The sequence below is a fragment of the Myotis daubentonii genome, chromosome 8 (genome assembly GCF_963259705.1).
Source record: "Myotis daubentonii chromosome 8, mMyoDau2.1, whole genome shotgun sequence".
In the NCBI taxonomy this organism is placed as follows: Eukaryota; Metazoa; Chordata; class Mammalia; order Chiroptera; family Vespertilionidae; genus Myotis; species Myotis daubentonii.
In genome coordinates, this window is record NC_081847.1 from 70,517,006 (window position 1) to 70,523,693 (window position 6,688).

Here is a 6,688-nt window from a genome sequence, read left to right on the forward strand (position 1 = left end):
AGAAGAGAGGGTATCAGCCAGGACCTCGGCGCAGAGCAGGCCTCTGCCTGCCCAGCCTGTGCCCCACACTCTCTGCCTCTGCTCCTTAAACAAACAAACAAACAAACAAACCACAAAAACAACAACCCTAAAACCAGCCCTCTGTGGTACAGAGCACAGACCAGTACCATTTTCCAAGTGCATGTAAGAAAACGCAAAGATTAAAGTGCTTCCAGTCCTAGAGTGATTGTGCGCAAATTACTCCTTGTTCCCATGTCTGTCAATGGGGATTGAAATTGTTACCCCCAAGAGTGATGGTGAGAACTGAGGAAATATTCTAAGGCGCCTGGCACAATGAATGCCTCTCAATCAATGGTAGCTATTAATTATTCTTATAATGTCAGCTAACGCGTTTAGTCCTGAGCACTATTCTAAGTGATTTGCAGGTACTGGCATTTTATCCTCACAAAAACCTTGTGAGGTAGGAATTATTGCCTTTATCACCCCCATTTTGCAGACCTTCCAGCCAAGCCTTACCCTGTGGCTGGAATTTCGGTAGGATTTCCAGCCAAGGAGGATTTCACAGGTGAATGAAGCATGAACGTGTGTGGTTAGGAGTGACTGGAGTATGTGGGGACGGAATAATTGATGACTGAGATCTTACATGGACTTGAGGGTCAGATGGGCTAAAGTGCTAAACCACAGCGCCTGACTTAGGACTTTATCTGCCCCAAACCTTTATTTTACAGTTGGGGGACCAGGCCTAGAGGGCAGAGTTGCCTGCTCAAGATCACACAGTGAGAGAAACCCACCTGGGTCAGGCAGCAGCCTAGGGGGTCTGATTGGATTGAGGACGCCAACTGATGGGGTGGCCAGGAGCGCAAAGCTCCCTCCTTTGGCGATGGCTAGGACCGCCTTCTCTGGGGTTTCTTTTCTCATCTGCTCTTTTGTCCTGCAATTTCTTCAATAGCCACTGGATGGCGCCTGAAGCTCTGATTTGGAGTTGAGTCCCAAATCAGACACTTGGCATCTGGCACTTGGACTAAGGAGCCAGGCCTGCCCTTCTTCTTCTTCTTTTTAAAATATATTTTATTGATTTTTTACAGAGAGGAAGGGAGAGGGATAGAGTTAGAAACATTGATGAGAGAGAAACATCGATCAGCTGCCTCCTGGACACCCCCTACTGGGGATGTGCCCGCAACCAAGGTTCATGCCCTTTGACCAGAATCGAACCTGGGACCCTTCAGTCTGCAGACCAACGCTCTATCCACTGAACCAAACAGGTCAGGGCCAGGCCAGCCCTTCTCCATAAAGCCTTCTTCCCGGTTCAGACCCCACCCCGATTCTGGCCCACCCACCACCCCAGGCTGGAGGCTGCTTCTGTTCCGTAGGTATTGAGCACACACTCCTGGATTTGCAGACCAACCCCACTGCTTACCACTGTGTATCCTGTTGACAGGCGCTGGCTTCCTTCCCCATCTCCCAACACCCCCTCCCCCCTCATTTCTCATTTCCCTTTCCTCTTATCCCCTTTGCCTTTTGGTTAGGAAAGAATGTCCCACACGTGGGCAGCTAGCCCTTACTTCTTTGTTTACACCCCTTCTACATCAAAGGATAGCAGCCTTACAAAGGACTCATCAGTTCATTAACCCAAAAACAGAAAGAACCCAAGTAACAGAAGGGGGAAGGGAGGCGGGGAGGAGAGTGGCAGTGCCAAGAAAGCTTAGGTCAAGAGAAGGCACAGAGCCACTGGGCCTCCTGGGGGCCAAAGGCTGATAACACTGGGCACAGAGCACTTACATTTTGGGGGACTCTTTTTTTAAATTGATTTCAGAAAGGAAGGGAGATAGATAGAGATAGAAACATCAATGACTAGAGAGAATCCTTGATTGGCTGCCTCCTGCATGCCCCCCACTGGGGATCGAGCCCACAGCCTGGGCATGTGCCCTTGACCAGAATCGATCCCTGGACCCTTTAGTCCTCAGGCCCATGCTCTATCCACTGAGCCGAACTGGCTAGGGCTTGGGGGACTCTTGAGCCCAGATCTCCTAGAAGGAAGATCAGCGCTCAACCCTCTTGGTTCCCTGGAGATGTGAATATTTAAAAGGCCATTATCCTCCATAGGTTGGATCTAGTTTCTTCTACTTGGTAACATGTGTTAGGCATGGTCCCAGATGGGAAAACCAAGGGCAGGAAGGGCCTGCAACCTCAGCCAGTCCCCCTGACTCCCTTTCTGAATTACAGCTTTCTCTATGTTCTCTGGCTTCCCGTTTCTCCCTGGTTTTTGGCCTTTTATCTTTCTATTCTAGCTCACAGCCCTGCTCAGTTACTCCAAGAGTTATCGACTGTTCTGGTTCTTTGGACTCAAGATAATGAGAAAGGGAGAGAAGCAAACCATCAGTTAGGAAACACCTACAGCGTGCCAGGGATTATGCTGTCCCTCGCACCTGCGCTGTCTTGTTTAAACCCCTCAGCCTATGGAAGGAAAAAGTGAATCTCAAAGAGGCCAGTTGCCCATGGCCACAGAGCTTCCAAGCTAGGATTTGAACCCAAGTGTCCCTGATCCTAGGTATGCCCCTTTCATACTTATCCTTCAGTTCAACAGGGACAAATTTGGACTTTTTCAAAGAAACTTTTATTAGGAAACTTAAGGGGCAGACAAAAGCAAAGCACAAAGTATGGAAGAGATGAGGGGCAGAGTGATGGTTCTTACGAGAAGTGCCCATGAATCTTGGTATAATAGCTAAATTGTTATAATCTATTAATTTACTTTTAAATCAATACAGAGAAAATAGTATTATTGTGAGTGGAAGGGAGTTCCAGGCATATGAGGACATTTTGATTAAGGATCTCTTGAAAGAACAGCCAAAAAGCTCAATTAGGAGACGAGTTCATGAAAGACTAAGTACAAATAGCCTAATCCCCAAAATAACTTTGAAATAAGGATTGTAAGCCCCTGGAGAGAATAAAAACAATACTATTCATTAAAAGAGAAGAGGAGGATATAAAATAAAAATTGGTAGATATGAAACAAGAAGAGACGGATGTGGAAAAAGATGAGGGTGTGACGTACATACAGCTCAAGTTCTGGATAGAGGAAAAGAAAGTCAGAAGAGATATTCAAAGACGTAATGGAGAGGATTTTCCAGAATTGAAGAGCGATGTGAGTGTTCAGGTCAAAAGCATACATCACATGTGGAGCAAAAGGAGTAAATTAGCATCTATGCAACAAGATGCTTAGCTTTGGTTGTAAGTTCATGGCACTGACTGGAGGCTGACTAAAGTTACGGGTTGTACTGGCAGGGAAAGTCCAACATTGGCCAACTAGGGGTTGCTTATTCCCAAGGCAGTCCTCAGGTTGTTGCACCAACAGTGATGGGAGCGAAGCATAATGATGGGGTTGGTCCATGGCCTTGTTCTTTCCTAATGTGATTAAGGCCTGGAAGTATGCAGATGTTCCAAGCCCCAAACTCCTGTGAGAAGAGGCCAGCGCTAATGACTTTTGGTGCTGCCAGGGTGTGTATGGGAAGACACGCATTCCCACTGTGAGGAGGCTGACCTCATGCAACCCACTTAGGACCACAGCCTTTGGTGCCCTGGGCCATGGGTAAGAGATCACCTGCCTTTTCACCCTGAAGGGGGAGGCTCTGCCTGGCATTTCTATCTCTACTTTTGCGCAAGGAGCTGTGATGCAAGACTTCAAATTAAGACTCCTTATCCTGTGTTGCCTTGATATCTGGTAAGATCCAGGGAGACCTGGATTGTCCTGACCTAAGTTCCTCTCCTCACTCTGCCCCCACTGATAAAGTCTATAGTGATGTAATGAAGTTGCCAAGAGCTTGTATTACATGTAAGGGTGATAAATGCAAATGCAGATTATGAAAAATGTTGCTATTATAAATATCATGTTGTAAAATAGTCAACAGCTCTTGATAAAATTTTGAACAAAAAATAAACTTCCCTGCATTGGCCTATGGACCGAAAGGTCAAGGGTTCAATTCCCTGGCAAGGGGCACGTTGCTTCGGTTGCAGGCTCAATTCTTAGCCCGTAGGGTCCTGTGTGGGAGGCAACCAATGGAAGTGTCTCTCAAGTCAATGTTTCTCTCTCTCTCTCTCTTTCTCTCTCTCCTCTCTCCCTTCCATTCTCTCTAGAAATCAATGAAAAAAAAAACAACGTTAATCTTGAGGATTAAAAAAAAGCCCTTGAATTTATGTCATAGTTGCATTCCTGAAAAAACAAAACAAAACAACCACACACCTAGTGGTTATAACTGGGAAAAGAATATTTTCTGTATATACATAAGATGAGCTCAGTGCGAGGCTCAGATAAACAGGTTTCATCTTCAAAATGTCCAACAAGACATTTAAAAACATTTAAAAATTAAAGTGAGAGTCATATAACAAATTTAACTTTTAACTACTTTGAAGTGTACAATTCAGAGGCATTTAGTACATTCACAGTGCTGTGTAACCGTCATTTCTATCTAGTTTCGAGACATTTTCATCCCCACAAACAGAAACCTTGACCTTTTAAGAGTCACCCTCACTCCCCTTTCCCTGAAGCCCTGGGAGCGACTAGTCTGCCTCTTGTCTCCATATTCTAACCCATTCTGGATGTTTTGTGTAAGTGGATTCATACCGTAGAGGACCTTCCATGCCTGGATTCTTTCACTTAGCGTGATGTTTTCAAGGTCCATCCACTTTTTAGCATGCATCAGTACTTCATTCCTTCTTATGGCTGAATAATGTTTCATTGTGTGGAGGGATCACCACTGTGGAAACAGTCCAGTGCTTCCTCGAAAAGTTAAACATAGAATTACCATGTGACTCAGCAATTCTGCTCCTAGGTATCTGCCCCAAAGAACTGGAAACAGGTATTCAAGCAAATCCTTGTGCAGATGTTCATAGCAGCACGATTCACATTGTTGGTGTATTCTGAATCATGCAAGGCGTTGACACTTGTTAGGTGTGAAGGATTGTGGGTGCAATGTTCTTTCTCTGCTGAGTTTCCACCCATCCAACAGAACCATGAGGGTGGGAAGAAAACAGAGCAGGTCCCCAGTGCTGAAGCATGGGTCTCATTCCCCCCCATGACTTGATTCCCAACGCCACTGGAGAGGATGGAAACTCCCCCACTGGAATGTAGGCCGCTCTTAGGAGAACATAATGTCCTGATTTTACATATGGCTCATGAGGACAGGGATTTCAAGTCTTGATTACTTCTGAATTCTCCATGCCTAGAAAGTGCCTGGCACATGGTAGGCTTTACATATATTCATATATTTGTTGAATGAATGGATGAATAGTGTGTGGTCCTGTGGTCCAAAGATTCTCTTTCTCCTCCCTTGAATGGAAAAGTAGATGAGTTGTCCCTCATATGAGCACATTTTTTAAAGGTAACTTTGGTTTGATTCATCTGTGTCCCTCAAGCACTCAACTCCAGGCCTTGTAAAATTCAAACTTTGTTGGGTCCCTGGGGAAACACTAGGAAGGAAGCGGTTAGGCCATCTGTTTCTCTCTAAGGTGTGGGGCGATCTGGCTGCCACATCTGTCACCCATGCATCTCCAGAGGTCATTGAAATGGCCTGACTCCTCTTATTTATGTCTTTCTCAGGCTGTTCTTTCTGTCCCCGCTCAGCAGTATTCTTCCCGGATACTCTTACCGCCCCGCCTGCTACTTCTCCAGGCCTCCTGGTTTCTGAATCTCCATTCCTGTTAGGTCACTGTTGACTATTTCATATGTTTTGTTCAAGGAAATATTTCAAGTTAAGTTATAAAGGCAACTGCAAACGTCAGAACATGGGCTGAGTCTCCTGGGGTGACATTGTTTCTTACAGTTATCGTCTTGGGACAGAAGGAGAAACTGAGGCATAGAGAAAGGCAGTGGCTGCCTCATGCATACAGGAATGAGCCATGAGAAACCAGTCTCCTGAATTTTGGATTCTGAAGGGATTTTTTGTTTGTTTGTTTGTTTTTTGAGACTGGGAAAAGTCGTGTATTTTAGCTAAGGGCAAAGGTGCCGTCTATCAGCACAGGGAAATCGGAACCATATCTCCCTTAGATCTGCCAACCGGGGCTCCTGCCCTGGGCCCTGTGCCTTGAGCCCCTCCAGAGCTGGCTACATAATTTGTGGACCCAGGGCAAAATGACACTGTGAGGTCCTTTGCTCAAAAGCAGAAAACAAATGTTGTTAAACCCAACCAAACAAAAAAACCCACCACTTTTTCCTTTCTTCTGCAATCTGTCATGGTGTTTTTTATTTGTCATTAACATTGCTTCCCCTCAGGCCTGGCGATGCTCACAGGGACAGTGCAGACCCTCTGAGGTGCCCTGGGCCCTGTCCCACTACTCAGCATGTCCATGGTCAGGGCCCTCCTGTTGCCAGGCCCTGCTTGCTTCCCATCAGCTGCATTGCTGGTCACTGACAAGGAACAACGTTGAAACAGTCATTGGAAGCCAGTATTGAGGGGTGACATAGTGAATAATGCAGCCTCAGGAGTATTGATGAAACTGGCATTAAGTAAGTGGTATTAGGGACCACCAAGGAAAGGTTGTATTGGTCAGGGTTCTCCAGGGAAACAGAATCAATATGCAATATAGATAGATAATAGATAGATAGATAGATAGATAGATAGATAGATAGATAGTTAGATAGGCATTTATTTTAAGGAATTGGCTAATTGGCTCATGCAATCTTGGGGCCTGGCAG